Below are 11,939 nucleotides of genomic sequence, written 5' to 3'. Positions count from 1 at the left end.
CTGGGGATTAAATCCAGGGAGGGCTATGCGTATGTGTATGCTAGGCAAGCACTCTACCAACTAAGCCACATTCTTGGCCCCCCCCAACAATTATTTTTGAAGTATTTAATTCTCTGTTACATATTGCTTTTCGCTTGAAGTAACTAGAGTGTTTAAATTGAAACTATATGGCTGCTATTGCATTAGAGGAGAACTGTCGCCAGGACTTTATTAGTTAAGATTACATGCAATTTTTCCACTAAAACTAAAGAGTATGAGCTAAGCCTGCAGCTAATGGCCTGGAACCCTAGCTACTCAAGAGCCTGAGGCAAAAGCATTGCAAGTTCAAGGCTGCTTGGGCTATGGAGTGGATTCAAAATCAGCCTGGGATATTTAGCAGTACTACATCCCAAAATTTAAAATAAAAAAAATTAAATGGCTGCAGATATGACTCAGTGGTAGAACATGTGTGTGGCATGTTCGATCTCCAGTGCTTCAAAATAAGTATGAACTCACTGAATACTAAAGGAGACAGTTTTCCTAATCCTGGCATTCCATTGTGAATTGCAAAGAGATTCTAAAGAAATTACATGCATTCTGCTCACCTTAGCACCTGAAACAGAAATGTCAATCTATTTGGGCCTTGCTGCCATTTTTAACCCTACATCCATGGCAGACATTACTAATCAATCGTACACTCCTTTGCCTTGAGACTGGGTATTGGCTCTATCTATCTTTGCACAGCACTTCAAGTGGCCATTTCCAGTTGATTGGATTGGGAAGCAAGAATAAAGCAGTTTAGCCATGTCTGCCTCAAACAAAGATGAACTTGAAAGTACCAAAACATTTATGTGGTTATGTGGTGGTTTGAATGAAAAATGGCCCCATAGACTCATAAGGAGTGGCATTATTGGAGGTGTGGTCTTTTTAGAGGAACTGTGTGTGTGGGGGGGGGGTGTTTTGAGGTTTCAGAAGCTCAAATCATGCCCAGTGGCTCACCCTTGCTTCCTGCTGTCTGTGGATCTTGATGTAGAACTCTCAGCCACTTCTCCAGCACCATGTCTGCCAGTGTGCTGCCATGACGGTAATGAACTAAAGTTCTGAACTGTAAGCCAAACTCAGTTAAATGTTTTCTGTTACATGAGTTTCTGTGATCATAGCATCTCCTCACAGCAATAAAAACCCTAACTAAGACTGTAAGGAACCTCAAAGTCAGCTCAAGACATTCCAAGACCTTCTCAGCACAGAGGAGGTTTATCTGCTGCAGAGGAACAGAGGGTGGGATAAGGGACAAAGATGGGAAATAGAGGAAGAAGGGGAACAAGGGAGAGGGGCAGAGAGGACAAGGGAGAGGAGGAAGGAGTATTTGTCCCAGGGGAACGAAGGACTGTCCCTGGATAAAGAGGCAGATGTGGCACATAGGAAACTGGTGGTGTATAAAGGTACAGGGGGAAGCCCTGTGTAAGGATGAGGTGTTTAATTTTAATTGGGCATGTTAGTTAGGTGAGCCAAAGGGGGCTTCTGATTGCTGAACTTCAATACGTTGATAGCTGGACCTCGGCTGTCAGCCTCAGGAGGAGGGACTGGCCAAATAAGGGAATAGGCATTGGGGGCTAGCTTCAGGACTGTAATCTAATGGTTTTTAGCAAGGCAGAGGGAATGGAGGAGAAGGGCTAGGCCTGCCAGAGCCACGCTCACCATCTCAAGCTGGGCCAGAGTCCCTTCAAAGACAATTAAAAAGTCTTTGATTGATTTGCCTTATGAGTGCTTACAAGCACAGCTCTGTGCTGAATGCTTTAGAGGAATCCAAAGACTTTTTCGATGTGGATTCAACCTCAAGAAGCTTCCCTAGAGGTGAGTCATGTGAATAATGGTATTACAAGGTATGAAGGGGTGACATGGAGATGCACCTGAAGTGTCATGGGGGATGAGTGTGTCCCCATGGGAGGGGCAGTACAGAGTCTTGGAGGATGTTTGGACGTTAAAACTATAGCAATATGGAGACGGAAGAAGTGGTGGAAGGGATTGTAGATGGAGAAGGGGCTGACTGAATAAATACCCAGAAGGCAAAGCAAAGGTCAAGGTGCACAGAGAGGAGAGGCGGTGGCATCTGTTAACATCCTGACCTGCCTCGTGAAACCTCACCCCCTTGGCGCCGCCTTGCATCCTGACGTAAAAGCCTTATTCTAAGAAAAATTCTTCCCCTTCCTCTCTCTCTTCCACTTTTCCTCTCATGAGCTGTGCGTCTCTCTCTTCTCTCTCTCTCTCTCTCTCTCTCTCTCTCTCTCTCTCTCTCTCTCTCTCTCTCTTCCTTCCTGGCCATGAAGTACCCACACCTCTCTCTCTTTCTGTCTCTTTATCTCCTATGATAATAAACCATTTCTGTGCGGATACAGCACCTGGGTGTGAATGACTTTCCATGCGCCGCTGCCCGTGCCCCCAAAATCATTCATAACAGTATCGTCTCTGTTTATTGGGGGGGGGGAGGACAGGACAAAAGAACCAGGCCTGGGGGAGATGCACGTGCAGACAGCCGAGAGAGGGAGACAGAAAATAGTTAGTGGTGGTGGGGAGAACAGAGAAGAGGAAGAGGAGGGGTCTGTGTCGGCTTTTTAAGGTTTCCCGTGAACACGAGCAGGCGGGCTTACAGTGCTACCACCACGCAGGTGCTGATTGCATGACCACGCTGTGCGTGCAATAATCACCAGTGAGCACTAATGACATAAGACGCAAGACCCCTTGCCTAGCTCCTGAACTGCACATGTGCGGTCATGCAGCTGGAGCGTGGCAGAACCCCAACAGTGGCCACACGTGCACTTAAGAACAACTTTGTTGTTCAATGAAAGATGCATGGAGTGAACGCCAGAGCCTAGAAGGAGCAGCTGCTGGTTATACTGTCACACATCAAACAAGCCCCAGTCCACAGACGGAAGACAGACCTGCAGTCGAAATTTTAATACAAAGATGGTGCTGACATTTTTGGTAAAATCTACTAAGATTCATCATCTTAACTTTGTTTTTCTTTTAAGACAGAGTCTCTCTGCATAGCCCAGGCTAATTTTGAACTCACCACCATCTTGCCTCAGGGTCTTAAGTTCTGAGGTTGAAGGCAAGTGTCATTTTAACCATTTTTTTTTTTAAAGACAGGGTTTATGTATTACAGGCTGACTTCAAACTTGCAGAGTTAGCCAAGGATGACCTTGAACTCCCAATCCACCCCCATTCACCTCTGAAAGACTGGGATTATAGGCATGCACCACCAAGCCCTGTTTATGTGCACTAAAGATTGAACCCGGGATGGGGGGTGGGGGTGGGGTTCATGCAAGTTAGACAAACATTCTACCAACGGAGCATACTCACAGCCCTGTTTTAACCATTTCTCAAGTGCAATTAGTGACCGCAAGTACATTCATAGTGTTACATACAACCCTTAGCACCTCTGGTGCAGTCCCCACCAGCCAGCAAGCGAGTGAGTGCCTTCCTGCCAGCTGGACTGCCGCCACCCATTGGATCCTGTTCCCCTAAGACCCACTCCGCAACCCAACCCCATCCATCTCATCATCCTCCCCGGTGGCCAGCCCTTCCTCGAAACTCCAGCAGACTCTATAGGCATCACACCAGTCTGAAAAACATCCCCCCTCCACTGGGCTCCATATTCTGGTTTACAACTTTGGAAGAATACTTCAGCTTTCCAGAAAGCCAAAGGTTGGATCTAGGCACCAAAGCCCCACAAACCTCAGCAAAGAAACCCTACTGGACCTGAAGACTTGGCAGTCACCAGAACCCTCAATCACCTAGGCCAGAAGACAAGACAGAAAACAGAAAACAAAGGAACAGCTGTTAGCACCACCTGTCTCCAGAACTCCTTTCAAACTGAAGTCTGCCCTCATGAGACTCTAACATCCCATCCTCCCCATCACCCCCAGGAAATCACTGCCTTCCTTGTGGTTTTTCTGCAGTTGACTATTCTAGAGCACTCCTAAAATGACAACGGACTTTTGTACTCGTGCACTGTGGTTAACAGTCAAAAGCTGGAAGGACACAGAAGGAGAGGCAACAGCTGGGAGAAACCATGAACTAGCAAAGAACCAAGTGCTCGCAAGGGCTTAGCCTCACTTCCCCTCTCCCTCCCAAGGAGGCTGAGATCCAAGCCACAGGAGCAAGCAGCCACAGGGCATGGGCTAGAGAAGTTGGAAAAGAATAGCCCTGCTGGTGGCTGGAAAGGTCACTGGAAGGTACAGGCAGGCTGGTGTCAGTCAACAGAAGTGGTTTCCTGGCAGAGGAGAATTGCTGGAAGTCCCAGGTGAAAACCAGCTCCTGAGAAGAGCAAGGTAGAGTGCCGGCAGCCCTGTCTGCCCTGGTGGTTGGTGGCTGAACCCATAGGCAGCAGCCGGGAAGGAGGAAAGAAATATGCTTAATGCTGAATTCATTGGCAATGGAGAAGTGCCTAGCGGGTTTAGTTCCAGGTTCTCCAAGCAAGGCAAAGACCCATGGATCACAGCTAAGAGGGGACACGTCGGTAAGTGGTGCAGTAGGTAAGAGTAACTGGAACATGGCTGTGCAGACGATTATTTGAACACATGGGGAACACCCACAGTTACCTGAAGTGGAGATGGACCACATTGCCAATGCTGTCCTGAGTGTCACAGAGTTTTGCAATGTTGTGTTATGTGTGTGTTGTGTGTTCACGTGTATGTGGATGCACTTGCTAGTGTGTGTGGAAGCCAGGGGGCCAACCTTGGATGTCATTCTTCAGGAGCTAGCCACTTTTTTTTTTTGACAGGCTATCATTTTTATCAGAAATTTCTAATTCATCTAGGCTAGCTGGCCAGAGGGCTCCAGGGCACCCAACTCTACTTTTCCAGCACTGGACCACAAGAACCAATGCACTTGGCATTTTATGTTCTGGGTTCTGGAGATGGAACTCCGGTCTTCATGATGTTTGGTCATGTGCTTTCCTGGATGAGCTATCTCCCTAGCCACAGACTGTGGTTTTCATGCTGGGTAAAATAGTCATCATCTAGATCAGTGATTCTCAACCTATGGGTCACGACCCTATGGGGTTGAACGACCCTTTCACAGGTGTTACCCAAGACCCATCAGAAAACCCAGATATTTACATTACAATTCATAACTGTAGCAAAATGACAGTTACAAAGTAGCAACAAGAGTAATTTTTGTTGGGGGTCACCACAACATGAGGAACTGTATTAGAGGGTCCCAGCATTGGGAAGGTGGAGAACCACTGGTCCAGAAGCTCTGAGCAACACACAGTCCCATTTCTCACTCACCTGAAAGCCAGGGTTGTTGTTGCTGTTGTTGTCATTGCTGCTGTCCTCCTCCTCCTCCTCCTCCCTCCTCCCACCACCACACCACCTCCACCTCCTCCTCCACCTCCTCCTCCTCCTCCTCCTCCCTCCTCCTCCTCCTCCTCCTCCTCCTCCTCCTCCACCCTCCACCACCCACCACCTCCACCTCCTCCTCCTCCTCCTCCTCCCTCCTCCTCCTCCTCCTCCTCCTCCTCCACACTCCACCACCACCACCCTCCACCTCCTCCTCCTCCCTCCTCCTCCTCCTCCCTCCTCCTCACCACCACCACCTCCTCCCTCCTCCTCCTCCTCCTCCTCCTCCTCCTCCTCCTCCTCTTCCTCTTCCTCCTCCTCCTCTTCCTCTGCAGAGAGTCTACTGGTACCACCATGCCTAGATTAGCGTCTACATTTCTATAAGATGCTTGTATAGTTTGCAGGCACCTTGAATATGAGGCATATCATCTTTTCTGTGGTTCTTTAGTAAAACATTCCTGGCCTCATCAATGAGAGTCTCATGAGCTCCCAGGAAGGACTGACGTTGCCAGTCCCTACAGGACTAGGCTGTAATTAATAAGACTCTGACATACCACTTTGCTAACTTGGCTGAACACTGGGGTTGCTCAGCCAGCTTTAACCTATCCAGTGTTTGATCCCATCCTCCGAAATTCTGATTTAAATGGGTTTGGATGAGACCCATCCAAACGCTGGCATTTCTAAAGCCTCCCCCAACTGGTTGTCATGGACAGCAGACAGTCCAGGCAGAGGTTATAGGTGGGTAGCCAAAAGCAGCCAGCACATCTAGTTAGGCTGGCCCACCCAGTGTTTCATAGTTTGGCTGCCAATATTTAAAAACAGAACATTTCATATGGGTATGCATATGAAAAACTAGATCTCCAATTTCTTGTTAAAAATCCTAAACCAAGCACCCTCAGGCCCAGTACCTACATAGCAGCCAGGAGCCAGTATGACATAGGGGCTTCAGAAGCCCCACCCACCTGATCCCCACTGATGTCTTACGTCTACTGTTGACCCAGTGAGCATTCCACTGTGCCAGCCTGATTGGACTCTGGAAGCAGGCACTGGACCATCTCCATTGGATTCTGCCCTTTTTTGGCTCTGCTGCTTGGCTAGAAGACAAACAATTCTTTCCAAAATCAGGTTTCAGATTTTTGAATTACAAAACAGCCAATATGTTGTAAATCTGGGTATCTTGCCCATATGCTTTTATCTTAGATTTGTTACAACCTGCATAGCATTGTTTTACAGAGCTCTTGGATGTCCAAAGATAAATTATAATCCCTTGTTGGAAAATCATACCTTCCACATGGTGAATCAATGCCGGGCCAGCTTTGGCATTTCAAGGGAATGCTTCAACCTGTTCGGTTAACTTCTAGACGTCAATGATTTGCATTTACACTTAGACTCAGAATGCATTCTGGACCCAGAGTTCTTCACAGTTTACAAAGCTCCTTCCCAGGCAGTCTTTCTCAGAATCTCCACCATGAACCAAACCAAAACAAGTAGATCACTTTTGGTATCAACAGGAAAGAAAAAAATAAGAAACAAAAAGGCTCGAAGAGGGAATTTAGCTTCTCGGGCTGACATGTGCTGCTTGTCAGGACTTTCTGTCTCTGTCTTGTCTCTAAAGCACTATCCTTGAAGAAAACACTGGTTGGAGAGACCACAAGAGAGCCATGGCCCTCACCCATCACAGGATATTAGTCTGGAAGCCAGAAGGTTCTGGAAACACTCACTTCTACACATCTGCTTTCTGACCTCATGCTGTTCATATCAGATGGTTCTTGGAAAGCTCTGAGTTGGTCAGAACAACAAAAGTTCCCTAGGGGATATGTCTTAGTTAGGGTTTCTATTGCTGTGAAGAGACACCATGACCACGGCAATTCTTTTCTAAAAAATAATAATAATTTGTTTGACTTTATTTTATATGTGTTGGTGTAAAAGTGTCAGATCTCCTGGAACTAGAGTTACAGACAGTTGTGAGCTGCCACATGGGTGCTGGGAATTGAACCCGGGTTTTCTGGAAGAGCAGCCAGTGTTCCTAACCCCTGAGCCATCTTTCCAGCCCCCTGTGGCAACTCTTACAAGGAAAACATTTAATTGGAGTGGCTCACTTACATTTTCAGAGGTTCAGTCTATTATTATCTTGGCGGGGGGCATGGTGGCATGCAGGCAGACATGGTGCTGGCTACATCTTGATCAGAAGGCAATAGGCAGCCTGGTCTACACAGCAAGTTCCAGGAAAGGCGCAAAGCTACACAGAGAAACCCTGTCTCGAAAAAAACAAACAAACAAACAAAAAAAGAAGGCAACAGGAAGTGGACTGAAACACTGGGCTCTATCTTGAGCATAAATGAGACCTCAAAGCCTGCCTCTACAGTGACACACTTCCTCTAACAAGGCCACACCCACTCCAACAAGGCCACACCTTCTAATAGTGCCACTCCCTATGAATTATGGGGGGACCATTACATTCAAACTACCAATTTTCTATTGGCCCAATAGAAAGAGTGTGGATGGAAGAGTTCTCCATACCTGTCTAAGAGTCCCACAGCCTCACCCCCACCCTCTTAACCAAGGCCAGCCAGATGCATCCAACTGATTGAGCATTAATCCCAACCAAAAGAAAGGGATGGAAAGACAGTGAAGAGACAAACAAAAGAAGAGGAAGACAGGGTGTAGAGAAGGCAGGCTCAACCTCAGTGGATAGGACCGATGAGCTCAGAGTAGACAGGAGGCTGCTCAGAGAAGAGCAGAGAATGGCTTTGTAGTAGTAGCCTCTTTGGAACTAGCATGCAGGTACCATAGGTTACTAGGAGTGTGTGTGGTACCAGGCTACCCCTTCCCACTCTCCCTTTTCCTATCAAGATTGTTAAGATCTTGTAGTGGTCTATACCTACGCATTTGTATCCATAAACATTGATATTAGTGTTGTACCTCTGGGCTTGAGAGCAGACATAACAGTCGGTGGAATTCTCTGTTTCCATCACTTGTGTCCTGGTTCTTGTTTCAGCCACTGGACACTGCATCAGACTCCCAGATGACCTCTCTGCTGCTTCTTCTCCTTCAGACTGATCCATCTTCCGTCCTGTAGCTACAGACAGTGATCATCTTCTTGCCTGTACACAGGAATCAACTGCAAAACTAAGTAATGATGGGAGATGCCATGGCCTGCCTGGGAATAGTTTAGTAATTCTAGTAGAGAGTTAAAGTCTATCCTTCAAGTTCTAGAAAGATTCTTAACACAGTAGTTTTCAACCTTGGCTCTGCAGTAGAATCCCCCCAAAGGCATTCAAGACTCATATAGGGCCACACCCAGATTATTCAAGTCTGTGGGAGCAGGACCCAGGCATCTAGGCTAACACTCTCTAGGTGAGTTTTACATCTCATTAAGAATGAGACCTTGGCTGAGTGTAGTGACAAAAGCCTATGATCCCAGCATTTGAGAAGCTAGGTAGAAAGATTGTGATGTCAGCAGGGCTCGTAGTGAGACTCTATCTCAAAAATAACTCTTGGAAAGTGGAGGGAGTTCGAAGACAGCATAGGTTATATGAGACTTTGTCTTTAATACCAATCCAAAAACAAACAAACAAAAAACTCCTATCAACCAGAAAACAAACAAATAATGAGACTCACTGATCTTCACTCTAGTGTGAAGGGCAGACTGGAAGAAGAGTCACTAAGAAAGAAAGAGGCCAGCTTAGAGACTGGTGCAGCAGCTCATGTGAGAGATTCTAAGACAGAAAGTAAGCTATACTGGGTGCTGCTTACATGGCCAGGGGTGGGAACACATTCAGGAACATCAGCTGGGGACTGGAGAGATGCCTCAGTCAGTAAGGTGCTTGCCAAGCAAGCAAGAATACCTGAGTTCAGATCCTTGGCCATCCACATAAACAAGATGGTCACAGGAGTGCACATCTGTAATCACAGCTCTGGGGAGGCAGACAGTCTACCCTGAATGGGTGAGCTTGAGGTTCGCTGAGAGACTCTGTTTTAAAAACTAAAATGGAGAGCAATTAAGGAATGCACACCACATCAACCGCTGCCCTCCACATGTGTGCATACACCACCAACAACTAGAACAGGAACTAGTTAAAACAGAGCCAACACTAAACACTGACTAGTGTTAAAGCCAAGGACTCTTATCCTTTAGCCTCTTAGAAGACAGGACATGAATGGGAAAGCAGTACACAGAGAGGAGAACAAAACCTCTGACCCATTACTTGACTCCCATCTGAGACTGTTACTGTGTCTTCTGGGTTGCTCAAATATTTTAAGGTCTTTTTCATAGTCCCTGAACCCAGCTGTCTTAGTTAGGGTTCCTATTCCTGGGAAGAGATACCAAGACCACAGCAACTCTTATAAAGGAAATCATTTAATTGAGGGTGGCTTACAATTCAGAGATTCAGTCCATTATCATGGTATGGCATGGCAGCATGCAGGCAGACATGGTGCTGGAGAAGGAGCTGAGAATTCTACATCTTTGTTCTGCAGGCAACAGGAAGTGAATTGTCCCTCACATTGGGCATAGCTTGAGCATATATGAGACCTCAAAGACTGTCCACAGTGACATACTTCCTTCAACAAGGACATACCTACTTCAACAAGGCCACACTTCCCAATAGTACGATTCCCTATAAGCTTATGGGGGCCAATTACATTCAAACTACCACACCACCCTACCATGCCTCTCTTCCCCTGACTTAGAGATACATCTGAATTAAAAAAACAAAACTGAATGCTACATGGTCCAATAGACACTAAGAGGGATTGTCCAGTGATGGAGAAATAGATGAGATCTACATGAGCAAACTGGAGTGAGGCGGGTAATGGAGGGCAAGGGTCGGGGGAAAGAGAGCTTAGGGGAGTGGGAGGTTTGAGCTGGATCAGGAACAGAGTGGGAGAACAAGGAAGGAGATACTATGATAAATGGAGGCACCGTGGGAATAGGGAGAATCAGAGTGCTAGGGAGGTCCCCAGGAATCCACAAAGATGACTCCACCATAGACTACTGGCAATGGTCGAGAGGGTGCCTAAGCTAGCCTACTCTGGTGATCAGATGGCTGAATACCCTAACTGTCATCATAGAACCCTCATGCAGTGGCTGATGGAAGCAGATGCGGAGATCCATGGCCGGGTCCCAGGTAGAGCTCCAGGAGCCCAATCGACAAGAGAGAGGAGGGATTCTGTGAGCAAGAGATATCGAGACCATGATTGAAAAAGTACAGAGACAACTAGCCAAACTAGTGGAAACACGAACTGTGAACCAATAGCTGAGGAGCCCCCATGGTACTGGACTAGGCCCTCTGGATAAGCAAGACAGTTGTTTAGCTTGAACTGTATAGGGGGCCCCCAGGCAGTGGGACCAGGACCTGTCCTTAGTGCATGAGCCGGCTTTTTGGAACCGAGGGCCTATGGTGAGACACTTTGTGCAGCCTTGGTTCAGGGAGGAGGGGCTTGAACCTGCCTCAACTGAATGTACCAGGCTCTGCTGACTCCCCATGGGAGACCTTGCCTTGGAGGAGGTGGGGATGGGGGGGGGTGTTGGGGGGAAGGCTGGGGAGTGGGAGGAGGGAGGACAGGGGAATCAGTAGTTGGTATGTAAAATGAATAGAAAATCTCTTGAGAAAAATAAAGAATTCCAGCCAATTTCATCAACCTGAAATTAAGAGTTCAGCCTGGTTCTAAAGGCTTAAAACAAGATCAGAGGGTGGCAGTGCCTCGTCAAGGTCCTCCGGGTGGTTGGTAGCAAATTAAGGAGCTGAAATCATGGCCCCCTGGTCCACTGCACCGTTCACTGGAGTTGTGGACATGGTATCTCCTTGTGGAAGAGTCCAGTATAAGGCTCAGTACTCTAATTGGTGGTATTTAGCACACCAGAGATGATTTACAAGCATGTTCAACAAATATATACTGTTTCAGAAACATCTGACATCTGAGAAAATGGGAATCATTAAATGGAAGGTAAAAGAGGCCCAGAGCTCATCAGTATTGGATGTTCATTTGGACATGTTATTTGGTAAAGGAAATGGATGCCCACACAAAAGAGTATGTTCTGAAATGATTGGCTTTGTCTACACCTGCTCAATCTGATGGCCACCAATAGTCTGGTTAAGAAATAACATGTCATTGTACCTAGTCTTGTGCTGAGGTCCTTGATCCATTTGGAGTTGAGTTTTGTGCAGGATGATGAATATGGATCTATTTTCATTCTTCTACATATAGCCATCCAGTTTGACCAGCACCGTTTGTAGAAGACACTTTTCTCCAGTGTGTATTTTTGGCTTTTGTTGCTGTTGTTGTTGTTGTTGTTGTTGTTGAAAGAAAGAAAGAAAGAAAGAAAGAAAGAAAGAAAGAAAGAAAGAAAGAAAGAAAGAAAGAAAGAAGAAAGAAAGAAAAGAAAAGAAAAGAAAAAAGAAAAGAAAAGGAAAAAGAAAAAGGAAAAGAAAATCAATCAAGTATCCATAGGTGTGTGAACTTATTTCTAGGTCCTCAATTCTGTTCCAATGACATATCTGTTTTTATGCCAATATGATACTGCTTTTATTACTATAGCTTTGTAGTACAACTTGATCTCTGGCATGGTGATTCTTTTATTATTTGGGATTGTGCTAGCTAACCTGAGAGGAGTCT

The sequence above is a fragment of the Peromyscus eremicus genome, chromosome 2 (assembly GCF_949786415.1).
Source record: "Peromyscus eremicus chromosome 2, PerEre_H2_v1, whole genome shotgun sequence".
In the NCBI taxonomy this organism is placed as follows: Eukaryota; Metazoa; Chordata; class Mammalia; order Rodentia; family Cricetidae; genus Peromyscus; species Peromyscus eremicus.
The sequence above is the reverse complement of the archived record's forward strand: the minus strand, read 5'-3'. Positions refer to the sequence as shown.